The sequence below is a fragment of the Oryx dammah genome, unplaced genomic scaffold (assembly GCF_014754425.2).
Source record: "Oryx dammah isolate SB20612 unplaced genomic scaffold, SCBI_Odam_1.1 HiC_scaffold_1, whole genome shotgun sequence".
Taxonomy (NCBI): Eukaryota; Metazoa; Chordata; class Mammalia; order Artiodactyla; family Bovidae; genus Oryx; species Oryx dammah.
In genome coordinates, this window is record NW_024070185.1 from 88,062,337 (window position 1) to 88,078,650 (window position 16,314).

General features: G+C 42.1%; 1 long non-coding RNA gene across 1 annotated transcript; it reads right to left on the reverse strand.

The window, feature by feature from the left end:
• Positions 1–2,330: 2,330 nt before the first annotated feature.
• LOC120864863 lies at positions 2,331–7,856 on the reverse strand. The gene is made up of 2 exons (XR_005721247.1): positions 6,639–7,856; positions 2,331–3,026 (listed from the first exon to the last, which is right to left on the reverse strand). It is a non-coding gene; the product is annotated as an uncharacterized LOC120864863 (long non-coding RNA).
• Positions 7,857–16,314: the final 8,458 nt, after the last annotated feature.

Here is a 16,314-nt window from a genome sequence, read left to right on the forward strand (position 1 = left end):
CAGAATATGTCCCTCATCCCCCAAGGTTCTACTGGACAGCCTTGTCTAAGCTGCTCAGTGCAAGCTCAGCTTTCTAAAGCACAGGTATGAGTCTTACTAGTCACTCAACTGGCCCCATCTGTAAAATGATGATAGTGCCTAACCTTGAAGAAGTTACTGTAAGATTTTTATATCTCATATATGAAACATACACACAGAGCAACCAGATTCCCAGCACGTACACACGTGGTGTTTTGCTGCCTGATAAATCTGAGTAACTACTGGGTCTTGGTCCACTTGGGCTGCTGTGACAGAAAACCAAATACTGGGTGGCTTATAGACAAGAACTGCTCACAGTTCTGGAGGCTATAAGTCCAAGATCTTGGCACCAGCAGGAGGACCCGCTTCCTGGTTCATAGACGGATGACTTACTGCTGTCCGCCATCACATACAGGAAGGGGCAAGGGAGATCTCTAGGGTCTCTTTTGTAAGGTCACCAAGCCCATCAGGGGCTCTATCCTCATGCCCTAGTCATCTCCCAAAGGTCCAACCTAATACCATCACATGGAGCATCAGGATTTAACACGGTAATTTTGGGGAGACACAGCCTACACATGGGCTCAAGTTTCTGCTAAGTGTCTTCATGGAGACACACATGCTTCTTATTTGTTTCTGATATGAGATACAGGAATGTGTATACCGGTCAAGAAGTAACAGTTAAAACTGGACATGGAACAACGGACTGGTTCCAAATTTGGAAAGAAGTACGTCAAGGCTGCATACTGTCACCCTGCTGATTTAATTAATATGCAGAGTACATCATGCAAAATGCCAGGCTAGATGAAGCACAAGCTGGAATCAAGATTACTGGGAGAAATATCAACAACCTCAGATATGCAGATGACACCACCCTTGTTTCAGAAAGTGAAGAGGAACTAAAGAGCCTCTTGATGAAAGAGGAGAGTAAAAAAGCTGACTTAAAACACAACATTCAAAAAATTAAGATCATGGCATTGGTCCCATCACTTCGTGGCAAATAGATGGGGAAACAATGGAAACAGTGACAGACTTAAATTTTCTTGGATTCCAAAATCACTGTGGGAGAGCCATGAAATTAAAAGATGCTTGCTCCTTGGAAGAAAAGCTATGACAAACCTAGACAGTGTATTAAGAAGCAGAGACATTACTTTCCTGACAAAGGTCCATATAGTCAAAGCTACGGTTTTTCCAGTAGTCATGTACAGATGTGAGAGTTGGACCAAAAGAAGGCTGAGCACTGAAGAATTGAAGTTCACAGCTTCTGAACTGTGGTGTTGGAGAAGACTTTTGAGAGTCCCTTGGACAGCAAGGAGATCAAACCAGTAAATCCTAAAGGAAATAAACTCTGAATATTCATTTGAAGGACTGATGCTGAAGCTGAAACTCCAATACTTTGGCAACCTGATGTGGAGAGCTGACTCATAGGAAAACACCCTGATGCTGGGAAAGATTGAAGGTGGGAGAAGTAGCAGATGACAGAGGACTAGATGATTGGATGGCATTACTGACTCGATGGACATGACTGTGCAAATCTGGGAGATAGTGTAGGGCAGAGAAGCCTGGTGTGCTGCAGTCCATAGGGTCACAAAGAGTATGACACGTCTGAGTGACTGAACAGCAGTATCTCTGATCCCTTAAAGGCCTGAGGAAATCTGACTCTGAAATGCTTGCAACATTCCTGTCCTACCCAGGATTTCTCTCCATCTTGGATTCTTCCAAGATGTTCTTCTGAAATGCACAGTCATTTCAGAAGACTTTACCCTGATCTCAGCTGCTTTACCCTGGTTAGGTCTGAGTTGCTTGTTACTCCCTTAGAAAGTGTTTATTGCTCACCGTTGTGTTGGTAGCCATCAGCGGATGAGGGGTAAGTGATAACTAAGTGATAGCGTCTCTCCACCACAATCCTCCACAAGCCACAGGTTGCATGCTTCTCTTTCTAGATCCTTCACCCACAAATCCAAACCACCTTGTAGGGAATTCCCCAGCAGTCCAGCAGTTAAGACTCTGCATTTAAACCACAGAGGGGACAGGTTAACTAAGACTCCCACATGCTGTGTGGTGTGCCCCTTGGGAAAAAACCTTTTATTCTTGAGAGACTTTCATCTCTCAAAGATGCATCAGTAAATCCCATTTCTTAGTAGCACCACCAGGCAACCGTATTTCTAAGGACTTCCTTAGAAACGATTAAATGTGGATTTGTGAATTTTAAAAGACAATTTCAACTTATTGCGAAGTCATGAAACACCCCTAGAGGAGGCCTTCCAATCCACAACTGCTGTGGGTCCCAGACAGAGAGAAGGATAGAGGCAGTGTGAGTTACTCATTAACCATTAGTTCATTGTTGTGGTGACCAACCTCTCCAAAATACATTATTATTCTTTTTTTAAAAAGACATTATAACCTAGGACTGATATTAGGTTTTACTCTTTTGTACATAATTTAGACAAGAGTATCACTGATATTCAGAGAGATGAATACATTTACACAGACATGAAATAAAGCAGTTTTGAAATGACTTACATCAGAGGCTTCTGAGACATGGGCCATAAAACAAAGCACAGGCCAAGGCCAAGGCCAAGGCTACCGTAAGAACAGAAGTGGGTATCACCTGGCTGCCTTTTCCCTTGGACTCAAAATCCTATGTTCTTATGCTGTGAAAGACGGCAACCAGTTCCTAAGCATGAACATCTGTCATTACAGTGTGGGCATTCTTTTTAGGGCTTGTTTTCATGAAACACTACACATTTTGGGACACATGGTGCACACTAGGGGAAACAAAGTTCTCATGGCAAAGTGCAGTCAGCAGAACCTAGAGGTGATCGCCCATAAATGTGGCATGCTGCAGTTCATTGGGTCACAAGTCAGACACGACTCAGGGACTGAGTAACGGTAACAACAAAGAATGGAGAGTAAGTCCCATTCAAACGTGGAAGGTGGCTCTTTTCCTTCTGCATCTGGATGCAGCTGTCTTTCTTGTCTGGATCTTGAAGGAGGAAACACACCCAAACCTGAGAAGAAATGAGGAACTGGCGGTCACTGCCCTTGAGGTCAAGGCTGTGGGTGGCATTAGCCGACCACTAACTTATTGAGTAAAACATCCAGGCCATGGAAACACCAGGACGGCAGGGGCAGACTGCAAAGGACGTGCAAAATGCCCAAGAGGAATAGCAAGGTGTTCCCAGTTATGACTGTGGAGGAATTCCCTTGCAATAAAGCAACTGGAAACTGATACGGAGAAACCTCATAAAGTAGCACATGCAGAAACTGTTCAGTTGCTGTCATGTCTGACCCTTTGCAACCCCATGAATTGCACCACAGCAGCCTCCTCTGTCCTTCACTATCTTCCAGAGCTTGCTCAAACTCATGTACACTGAGTCAGTGATGCCATCCAACCATCTCATCGTCTGCTGCCACCTTCTCCTCTTGCCTTCAACCTTTCCCAGTATCAGGATCTTTTACAATGACTCAGTTCTTCACATCTGGTGACCAAAGTATAGGAGATTCAGCTTCAGCATCAGTCCTTCCAATGATGAATGACCAGAATGATTCAGGGTTGATTTCCATTAGCAATGACTGGCTTGATCTCCTTGCTTTTGAAGGGACTCTCAAGAATCTTCTCCAGCACCACAATTCGAAAGCATCAATTCTTTAGCGCTCAGCCGAAGAAATCGTTGTTGTTCAGTTGCTAACATGTCCGACTCTGAAACGCCTTCACCAACTCTTGGACTTTGGATTATGGTTCAACTCTCACATCCATACACGACTACTGGAAAAACCATAGCTTTGATTAGATGGACCTTTGTCAGCAAAGTTTTGTCTCTGCTTTTTAAAACACTTACTAGGTTTGTCAAAGCTTTCCTTCCAAGGAGCGAGTGTCCTCATTTCATGGCTGCAATCACCATCCACAGTGATTTTGGACCCCAAGAAAATAAGTCTGCCACTGTTTCCACTTTTTTTCCTTTTATTTGCCATGAAATAATGTGACTGGATGCCATGATCTTAGTTTTTTGAATGTTGGGTATTAAGCCAGCCTTTTCACTCTCCTCTTTCACCTTCATTAATAGAATCTTTAGTTTCTCTTCGCTTTCTGCCATAGGGGTGGTGTCTTTTGCATATCTGAGGTTGTTGATATTCCTCCCAGTTATCTTGATTCCAGCTTGTGCTTCATCCAGCCTAGCATTTTGCAAGATGTACTCAACATAGAATTTAAACAGGGTGACAATATACAGCCTTGTTGTACTCCTTTCCCAATTTGGAACCAGTCTGTTGTTCCCTGTCCAGTTCTAACTGTTGCTTCTTGACCTGCTATATATAGGTTTCTCAGGAGACAGGTAAGGTGGTCTGCTATTCCCATCTCTTAAAGAATTTTCCAGTTTGTTGTGATCCACACAAAGAATTTAGCATAGTCAATGAAGCAGAAATAGGTTTTTCTGGAATTCCTTTGCTTTCTCTGTTATCTAACAGATGTTGTCAATTTGATGTCTGGTTCCTCTGCCTTTTCTAAACCTAGCTTGTACATCTAGAAGTTCTCAGTTCTTGTACTGTTGAAACCTAGCTTGAACGATTTTTATCCTTACCTTGCTAACACGTGAAATGAGCACCAACTGTGTGGTTTTAACATTCTTTGGCATTGCCCTTCTTTAGGATTGGAATGAAAACTGCCCTTTTCCTGTCCTGCAGCCACTGCTGAGTTTTCCAAATTTGCTGGCATATTGAGTGCAGCACTTTAACAGCATCATCTTTTAGGATTTGACATAGCTCAGCTGAAATTCCATCACTTCCACTAGTTTTGTTCCTAGTAATGCTTCCCTAAGGCCCACTTGACTTCGCATTCCAGGATGTCTGAGAGCTCTTAGGTGAGTGATCACACCATCATGGTCATCTGGTTCATTAAGACTTTTTAAATACAGTTTCTCTGTATATTCTTGCCACCTCTTCTTAGTACCTTCTGCTTCTATTAGGTCCACATCAATTCTGTCCTTTATTGTGCCCATTTTTGCATGAAATGTTCCCTCAGTATCTCTAATTTAAGAGATCTCTAATCTGTCCCATTCTATTATTTTCCTCTATTTCTTTGCATTGATTAATGAGGAAGGCTTTCTTATCTCTCCTTGCTATTCTCTGGAACTCTGCATTCAGAAGGGTATCTTTTTCTTCTTTGCCTTTCATTTCTGTTCTTTTTTCAGCTATTTGTAAGGCCTCCTCAGACAACCATTTGGCCTTTTTGCATTTCTTTTGCTTGGGGATGGTTTTGGTCAACACTTCCTATACAATGTCACAAACCTCCATCCATAGTTCTTCATGCACTCTATCAGATTTAATCCCTTGAATCTATTCGTCACCTCCACTGTGTAATCATAATGGATTTGATTAAGGTCACACTTGAATTGCCTAGTGGTTGTCTCTACTTGAAGTCTGAATTTTGCAATAAGCAGCTCATGATCTGAACCAGTCAGCTCCCTATTGTTTTTGCCTATTGTATAGAGCTTCTCCATCTTCAGCTACAAAGAATATAATCAATCTGATTTTGGTATGAACCATCTGGTGATTTCCATGTGTAGAGTTGTCCCTTCTATTGTTGGAAGAGTGTTTCCTTGACCAGTGCAGTCTCTTGGCAAACTATTAGCCTTTGCCCAGTTTCATTTTGTACTCCAAGGCCAAATTTGCCTATTACTCCAGGTCTCTTGACTTTCTACTTTTGCAGTGAAGTCCCCTATGATAAAAAGGACATCTTTTTTGTGTGTTAGTTCTAGAAGGTCTTGTAGGTCTTCACAGAACTGTTCAGCTTCAGCTTTTTCAGCATTAGTGGTTTGAGCATAGACTTGGGTAACTGTCACGTTGGTTTTGCCTTGGAAACAACTGAAATCTTTTTGTCATTCTTGAGACTGCATGGAAGTACTGCACTTCATACTCTTTTGCAGACTATGAGGGTTAGTCCATTCCTTCCAAGGGATTCTTGCCCACAGCTGTATATATAATGGCCATTTGAATTAAACTCACCCATCCCCATCCTTTTTAGTTCACTGATTTCTAAAATGTTGATGCTCACTCTTCCCATCTCCTGTTTGACCATTTCCAATTTACCTTGATTCATGGACCTAACATTCCAGGTTTCCATGTAGTATTATTCTTTACAGCATCAGACTTTACTTTTACCACCAGACACATCCACAACTGCATCGTTTCTGCTTTGGCTCAGCCTCTCATTTCTTCTGAAGCTATTTCTTCACTCTTTCCCAGTAGCATAGTGGACACCTAGCTAGCTGGGGGGGGGGGGGGGGGTTCATCTCTGTGTCATATCTTTTCACCTCTTCATACTGTTCACGGGCTTCTCAAGGCAAGAATGTTGAAGTAGTTTGCCATTTCATTCTCCACTGGACCCCATTTTGTCAGATTTCTGCAGCACGACCCATCTATCTATCTTCAGTGGCTCTACACAGAATGGCTCATAGTTTCGTTGAATTTTACAAGGCTGTGATCCATGTGATCATTTTGGTTAGTTTTCTGTGATTGTGGTTTTCACTCTAGGGCTAGGGAAATAAAAGCACTAAGAGACTCGGGATTAATTTGTGTGAGAGAAAATGGTTGCATCAGCCAACGTTTCATCACAGTAAATGTACCTGCTTAGCCATCAGCTCCAACAGGCAACCTGGGCCTGGGCAGCTGCTCTTTTCTCTGCAATCCTGGCCACCAATGTGTGGTACTAAGGTGAAAGGGAGCTATTAGATCCTCACTGGCCTTCACAGGCACCACTCAGAGAAAGAATTCCCACGTTGAAAAATGAGAAGTGTGCCTAGCTGCCACAGCAAACCCATCATCAAACACATTCTCCACTAACAGTCAGGGAGGACCATCTCTCAAAGCTGTAAATCCACTATGGTCACTTGGGATTTGCACTTGACACTTTTTGTCTATGATCATTTTCTTCTGGGGCCTCCTGACCATTCACAATAGGAGTGTAACTGAGACAGTGGTCACACAACTGATCTTTGTGTAAAGAGAGCAATTATCTCGCTACGCCTCCTTCCAGGAAGAAGTTGGGGGTAGGTGGATATTGTGACCTGCGATGTGAGTGCCATCTCAATGTCCTGCAGACAGGACACAATCTCTTTACCAGGGACTACACTCACCAGTAGCCCTTGAGGCCTGGGCTGCTCCCTCGACTACAGATGCTGAGAGGGATGACAGATGACAGCACCAACTCTCAGTGACACCAGTCACAATGTTATGGACATGCCCTGCAGGCAGTGAGAGGCCCTAATGGAGGCCCTCCTGACTCCACTGTGGGCCTCTGCCCAAGCACTCAGCTTCACATGCATTTGTCAGGCACTCGGGACTGGCAGACAGCTCCCAAGGTGGAGAGCCATTTAAAGATGGGACTCTCAGGTGAACCTGAGATGGATCTGCTCAGAGTGTTTCTTCTAACACAGAAAAGTAACCTAGGCACTGTATTAGCTTACTCCTTTTTTCAGTAACATACTTTCATATACTTCCCTCTGAGGGGGGATTTTCTGCTCAAACTAACTCACACCAGAACTCTTTCAAAAGGTGTGAGTAGTACTCTGAGGGGACTTCCCAGGGGACTAGATAGGACTTTACTATCTGAAAAAACCTGTGACACAAGAATCTTAAAATCTTGCCTTTAAGGATCATAAAAAGTAAATAAACTAAGCACAAAATTATATTAACATGACCCTGAAAAAAAAAAATAAAAGTATGTCTAATTTATGGAAGTTATGGTTTCTACAAAGTGCAAAGGAATTTGTTAATAGGAAGTGAAGTCGCTCCGTCATGTCTGATTCTTTGTGACCCCATGGACTGTAGCCTACCAGGCTCCATCCATGAGATTTTCCAGGCAAGAATATTAGAGTAGGTTGCCATTTCCTTCTCCAGAGGATCCTTCCAACCCAGGGATCAAACCTGGGTCTCCCACATTGCAGGTAGACGCTTTACCATCTGAGCCACCAGGGAAGCCCCATTTGTTAATATGGTTAGCTACAAAACAAACTACATTTTCTTGGAAAAATTAACAATCAGAGTAAAAGCTGCAAATAAATTTTGAAAAATTTCTGAAGGGTTAATGCAGCCACAATAGGGTAGCGGAGATGTGCCTGCAAACAGGACTCTGCTCGCGCTGAACATGCTTGCAAACGAGGTGTTCTGCCAAGGAGTCTGGACACAGCCTTGAGTTTAATGGTCCCTTGCAAACGAGGGAACATTCCCTTCTTATGATAAGGAGAAAGAAAGGCTCTGGACTGACTCTGCAGTAGACAGGGATTTCACTCCCCTTGCTGTACAATAACATGTATGTACCTGCGCTGTACTGAAAAGGCTTATTCATGCAGTCTGGAATTCTGCCTAGGGGGCTTTATAAAAATAAACCGCAATTCGTTTTGTGCAGTTTTTTTCCTCCGGCAGGAGTAGTGTATTGTCTATCTCTTGTGTATCTCGTGTGTTTTGTCTTTGTGTCATTTCGCTCGCAACATCTGGAGACCAATGTGGGGCACGGGTGAAACCGAAAGGGTGAGTAACCCCGGGCGGATTTTATATCCATAGCAGGGGAACTTTCAGGAAAATCATGGGGAATTCCTCATCATTACGGACACAATCATGGAGTTAGTCAAAGGACTTCTCCACTCCATAGGTGTTAAGGCCTCGACTCGTCGATTGAGTGAGCTCTTTCGCTTGGTGGCGCAATATTGTCATTGGTTTCAATATCAAACTAAGTTACAGTTAAACATGAAGGAATGGGAAATAATTCAAAAGGAATTGAGAAAGCAACATCAGAAGGGTAATGTGATCCCTTTGAAGTTATGGACTTTGTGTAGTGCTATAACACAGGCTTTGACCTTGCGTTCTACTGATAGTGAAACTAAATCTAATGCTTCAAGGAAGGGAAAAATAATTTATGAGGATGTGTCAGACGTTGGTGGGGCTTCTGCATCGCCTGAAGGCAAGGATACAGGTGAGCCTCCTCCTGTAAATGGTGAAACATCTGATAGTTTAGAATCAGATTTGGAGGCTTCTTTGGTTTCGTCAGAGGAGGGCAAAGAGATTAAAGAAATGACCCATCTCTTCCAGGAGTGACAGAAATCCCGTAAGGAGGAGAAGAAATCTACACCTTAGGCTCCTCCTTATGCTTCTCTTTCCCCCACTGCGGTTAATCAGCCCGATGTGGGCAGGGAACATTGTCGGTTCTCCTTCCCTTTGTCTATGCTTCATGATGATGACTTACCTGCTCCCCCTGGTGGTTTTATCGATCCTCCACAATTATTTCCCATCCAGAGACAGCAAAATGACAATGTGATAAATGTTCAATACACTCCTTTGGAATATAAATTTTTTAAAGATCTTAAAGCTGCAGTAGCGCAATACGGTCCTCAATCTCCCTTTGTTTTGGCTATGCTGGAATCATTGGGAAAAGGCAAATTAATCATTCCGTTAGATTGGGAATCTATTGCCCAAGCTGTCTTGGAGGGTTCTCAATGTTTGCAACTTCGTAGCTGGTGGGAAGAAGAAGCTAGAAAGCAGGCTCGGATTAATGAGGGACAGAATCCCCCTGGTCCTCTCAAGGACAAGCTAATGGGAGAGGGCCATTATCGGGCTTTAAGAGAACAGGCTCAGTACTCTGACCAGGACTTACAGCAAGTCCGCCAGGTCTTTTCACAAGCATGGCGCCGTGTGGTGCCTACTGGCCACGCCCAGCCCTCCTTTGTTAAAACAATGCAAGGCCCCAATGAGCCATATACTGATTTTCTAGCAAGATTGAGGGTAGCTATGGAACAGGCTGTAGGGAGGGACAAAATTTCAGAGATATTATTACAAACTTTAGCATTTGAAAATGCAAATCCTGAATGCAAGCGTATACTGAGACCATTAAAGGGACAGGGTGCATCTATAGCTGAATATATCAGAGCCTGCTTGGGAATAGGAAGAACTGAGCATCAGGCTAATGTCTTTGCTACAGCCTTGGCCAAAGCTATGAGACCACAAAAAGGAGGTAACTGCTTCCATTGTGGAAAACCTGGTCATATGAAAAGAGAGTGTTGGAAATTAAAAGCTGATCAAGGTGCAATTCCTAAAGACAGATCTCTTGCTGGGAAGAATAAGACTCCTCCTGGACCTTGCCGTTGGTGCGGGAAGGGGCTTCATTGGACTAATGAATGCAGATCTAAAACAGACAAAATGGGCAACCTGATACCGGGAAACTATCCTGCGGGCCTAAGTCCTTGGGGCCCAGGAACAATACCGGGGACTTCTCCTCCTTGCCCTCCTGCCATGCCACCTGCCCCAACCCTGTTCCCTCCCAGCAACCGTTACGAGTCGATGCCCCATTAAAAGGACCTCAGATGATGGTTTCGGACTTACGGTCTGCTACTTCAGGGAGTGCTACTGTTGATTTGCCACTAGCTGATAATGTTCTTTTGTCACCAGGGGGAGGCATTTGCAAATTAAAAACAAATGTATTCGGACCACTGCCTAAAGGCACTTTTGGCTTGATATTAGGCCATAGCAGCGTGGCTTTGAGAGGTCTAACCATAATTCCTGGGGTAATAGACTCTGACTATGTTGGGGAAATTTTAATTATGGTCTCTACTTCTACCACGCTTTCATTGTTAGCTGGAGAGCGTATTGCTCAAATACTTCTCCTACCTTATCACCCCTTTTTGGCTCTTCCTAATGAACTAACAGGAGGATTTGGAAGTACTGGGCAACATATATTTTGGGAAATGCTTATCAAAGATTTTCGCCCTGTTCTCTCCTCCTTGATTATACAAGGAAACAACTTTGAGGGACTAGTAGACACAGGGGCGGATGTTTCAGTCATTTATTCTCAACCATGGCCCCAAGATTGGAAAAAAGAAAAAAGCCCTCTAATACTGACGGGACTGGGCTCCATTGCAGATGTCTGGAAGAGTACCCATCCCTTGCAATGCCAATTCCATAATGGAAGATCAGTGTCTGTTACCTTGTATATTGTAAACATACCTATTAATATATGGGGAAGAGATCTTCTCTCTCCTTTGGGGGCTTCTGTAACCATTCCATTGGAAAACTAGCAGCCACCGCTCAAATTCCTCGAGCACTCCCATTAAAATGGTTAACTAATACTCCAAAATGGGTTGAGCAGTGGCCATTACCACAAATGAAGCTCGAGGCATTAGAACAATTAGTACAAGAACAACTCCAACTTGGTCATATAGAGCCCTCTACCTCCCCCTGGAATTCTCCTGTTTTTGTTATAAAAAAGAAATCTGGAAAAGGGAGAATGTTAACTGATTTACGAGAAGTTAATAAATGTATTGAACCTATGGGAGCATTACAACTGGGACTCCCCTCTCCAGCTCTTATTCCTCAGAATTGGTCCTTAATGGTGCTAGATCTCAAAGACTGTTTTTTTTTTACCATTCCCCTACAATTGCAAGATAGAGATAAATTTGCTTTTACAGTTCCTGTTCTTAATCATGCTCAGCCTGTTAAGCGTTATCAGTGGACAATCTTACCACAAAGAATGATAAATAGTCTACCTTATGCCAAAAATTCGTAGCTCGCTCTTTACAATCCCTCCATCAAAAATACCCCAATTATATTCTATATCATTATATGGATGATCTCCTATTAACAGCTCCTAATATTGATGAACGTGATGAATTCTTTTTAAAGTACAGGAGGCTTTAAGACTATACAATTTGCAAATAGCCCCGGAAAAAATTCTAAAGGACTTTCCTATTTCATACTTAGGGACAATATTGGAACAACATAAAATAAGGCCCCAAAAGTTGCAAATTAAAAGAGACCATCTCAAAACCTTAAATGATTTTCAAAAGTTATTGGGAGATATTAATTGGCTACACCCAGTACTTGGGATTCCTACTTATCAGTTATGACATTTGTTTTCTACTTTAGAAGGAGATACAGCTCTGGATAGCCCCTGGACCTTAACCCCATTGGCTTTATAGGAACTTCAATTTGTTGAGCAACGACTAAATGACGGCTTTTTGACTGACTTACATGTGTCTCAACCTATTTCGTTTATAATATTTCATACCCCTTATTCTCCATCTGGTGTAATTGCTCAAAAAAAAAGATTAATAAAATGGGTTTTCTTACCTAACAGTTTTTCCCAAAAATTGACTACATATATGGATAAATTAGCCTTCCTTATACAGAAAGGTCGCCATCATATTTTACAATTGTCAAGATGTGAACCACACCAGATTGTTACTCAGTTAACAACTGCTCAAATATCTCGATGTTTACAATTTAATGAAAACTGGCAAATTTCTCTTGCCTCATATCCTGGTTCGTTTTCTAATCATTATCCGTCATCTAAATTGATTGATTTTCTCCGGACTAACGCTATGATATCTCATTCCCCAATTTCAGATGTTCCAGTTAAGGGACCCACTATTTTTACAGATGCAAATAAAAATACTGCTGGATATTGGACCCGGAAAGTTCCAAGGTTCTCCCCAACTCATTTTCTTCTGTACAGTCCGCTAAATTGTGGGCTATCTATTTAGTTTTGCAAGATTTTCCCCAACTTCCTATTAACATTGTTTCAGATTCTTGATATGCTGTTTTGCTTGATTGCCTACAGCTTCCCCATGTCTCCCTTCCACTGACCCTTAAAACAGCTATTGATAAATTGTTTTACCAAATACAACAATTGCTCTTGCAGCGTTCAGAGTTAATTTTCTTTACCCACATCCATGCACATTCTGCCCTTCCTGGACCCTTATCATTTGGAAATGCTACAATTGATGCCTTACTTTATCCTATAGAAGCAGCAAAACAAGAACATCTCTTACAGCATACCAACTCCAAAGGGTTACAAAAATCTCATGCTATTACTCAAAAACAAGCTCAAAATATTGTTCGTTCTTGTTCCATATGTGCACCCTTTGCTTTGCCATTTACCCCACCTGGTGTCAACATGAGAGGACAACAAACAAATCAGATATGACAAATAGATGTAATTTACATTTCTTCTTTCAGACAACAAAAATGTGTGCATCATACTATAGATACTTGCACACATTTTCAATGGGCCACTGCATTACATTCTGAAAAGGCTGATGCTGTTATTACTCATTTGTTATCTTGTTTTGCAGTTACGGGATTACCAATTGAATTAAAAACTGATAATGCACCTGCCTACCAATCCGCAAAATTAGCTCACTTTTTCTCCCAATACCATAAAACTCATACTTTTGGTATTCCTTATAATAGTCAAGGGCAAGCTATCATTGAAAGAGCTAATCGTACCTTGCGTAAATATCTTAAAAAAATAAAAAAGGGGGAACAAGAGAGATTTATGAAACCTAAAGACATTCTGAATAAAAACTTACTTACCCTAAATTTTTTGAATGTTTGGAGCAAGGGAAATCTATCAGCAGCAGAGTTGCATTTTCAAGGGTAAGAAGAGGATAAGAAGATCTTGAATACGCCTATTTGGTATAAAGATAAAGAGAAAGGTTGGATCCCAGCATCATTAATATATTTGGGATGAGAGTATGCTTTGACCCCAGCAAGATTGATCAAAATCAACAATGGCTGAACCCTTTGTCCAAAAATTCGAAGAGTTTACTATGCAGAGAAGCTTTACTTTCTGTACAAGGGAAGCAACACCTCCTACGTGGGGTCAAATGAAGAGGTTGACCCAGGAAGCAGAGAAGACGTTAATGAAGGTGGGGCAACCTCTAAATCCTACCAATTTTTTGCTTGCCACGATGGCGGTGGTGACATGTCAGGTAATCAGTGTATCAGCAAGTAATCATACATATTGGGCATATATACCTAATCCCCCATTATTAAGAGCAGTTTCCTGGGGGGAACCAGAAGTGCAGGTATGTACTAATGAGACTGCCTTCTTTCCCTCGCCAGCTTGCGGGGGACTAGAACAACTATCTCATCATAAACAACAATATAATATTAGTAATTTGACCATTGCAGTGGAAGGTGTTCCTTTGTGTATAGGAGGACACCCCTTTTTTCTGTCCACCAAGGAACATTCTTATCATTCCTATAATACATGGGGTGTAAAGTATAATAATTACCATTTTGCTACTTTTACTGTGCTTGTTTCCACCAGGGGATTTAATACCTTGACAGAACCGATAGACATTCATAATGGAAAACACATGTCGCTATGTCCTGTTAACTTTTTTGTTTCTTCTCTAGAATCTTTGGAGTGAGAACGTTGCCGAGGTCATCGACCCTTTAAAGTCATGAATTATTCTGGGGCCATCATTGTAGATTGGAGTCCAGATCATGGGCAGTTCTTAGGAAAATGGTCAAATAAATCTCTTAGGTGGCATCGTGCAAATAGCAGTTTGATGGGCAATGGTAATGAAACAGTTAAATGGCAGCAATTTGCACTTGTCCCTCCTCAATTACAATTGCAAGGATATCCGCACATTCAAGGAGATATTTGGAAACTATGGGCAGTTTCTGGTAATCTCACTATCTGGTCAGGAAACTGTACTTTGGATAGTGGTGACTCTTCGGGTCCATTCCATGTCAATTTACATGTTAATAAATCTTATTCCGCAATGGCATGTGTAAAATATCCTTTTGCCTTGTTATATGGGAATAGGACCTGGAATGATACTGTGGGGTCTGTGTCATGTTACTATCGTAATCTAACTCAATGTGTAAATCAGTCTTGGTGGAAAGAATTTGAAAGATGAGCCTATAACTCTAATTTCTCGTTAGTAATTGTTAAGGCTCGGACAGAAGTATGGTTACCTATAAATCTGACTCGGCTATGGTCAGATTCTTTTGCTGTTTCTCATCTAGTAACCGCTGTATGGACTTTGCTACACCGATCTCGACATATGCTTGGTGTGGTCATTGCTTCGATTCTAGCAGTCGCGTCAGTAACTGCAACAGCGACGGTGGCAGGTCTTTGCATTACACCAAGGAATTCAAACAGCTGATTTTATTCGGGATTGGCATAAAGACTCTCATTTGTTATGGCAACAACAGCGAGATTTGGATGCACAACTTGCTACCGACGTGCCCAATCTTCAACACACTGTTTCCTGGCTTGGAGATCAATTAGCTGTTTTATCTACACGAAATGTGTTGAAATGTGATTGGAATTCTCCTCAGTTTTGTATAACACCTGTACCATTTAACAAGAGTGAAGGATGGGATAAAGTAAAACGATCCTTGACTGGGCATCAAAATCTCACTAAGGAGATTATGGACCTGGAACGACAAATTTGGTCCAGATCTGATAGTAATGGTAACTTGAAATCTAACTTTGCACCTCATGATAAAACTATAAAGGGAGCATAAAACCTGAGAAGCACAGGTATGACAACCCAACCAGGCAGGTCCCGACTACAGCCAAACAAATCCTGCTAGAACAAGGAACACGAGTTTGTCCCGCCACCTCGCAGAAAGCCCTTGGCTGGAGGAGGCTGGGCGGTTAACAGCCCTAGCAGATTCCAATGTATTAGCAGTCTGTTGGCCAGTGGTGGTTGGCTGGGAGACTTTCGACTGAGAACATGTTGCAATTTACATTTTACTTTGTTTTCTCATTCTAAAAGTTACACCACACCCTTCTTTAGTATCACAGAGAACTAAAATGCTTATATGGCAGTTGGAAGCTACTCCATGGGGCACAGCCTAATAGGGATGACACTGGTTAGGAACCTTCATAAACTTCATGTTCATCAGCCAAAGTAATTGTTGACATAAGGCAACTTGTTGAACCAGGTGAGCAGTGGAAAGCCTGAGATGTAGTAATACTTAGAAAAGATACAAGCTAATTGCTATCCAAATTACTCTGCTACTAGTTTAAAAGTCATTTAAATAAGGTTACTTATTCTGAGGTATTTTTGCAAAAAAAAAAAAAAAAGTTACCCTTTCCTAATGAACAGGAAATGATAACTTATTCTGGATATAAACAAATGAGAAGTTCAGTTCAGTTGCTCAGTTGTGTCCGACTCTTTGCGACCCCATGAACTGCAGCACACCAGGCCTACCTGTCCATCACCAACTCCCAGAGTTCACCCAAACTCAAGTCCATCGAGTCGGTGATGCAATCCAGCCGTCTTATCCTGTCGTCCCCTTCTCCTCCTGCCCCCAATCCCTCCCAGCATCAGGGTCTTTTCCAATGAATCAACTCTTCGCATGAGGTGGCCAAAGTACTGGAGCTTCAGCTTTAGCATCATTTCTTCCAAAGACCACCCAGGATTGATCTTTAGAATGGACTGGCTGGATCTCCTTGCAGTCCAAGGGACTCTCAAGAGTCCTCCAACACCACAGATCAAAAGCATCAAT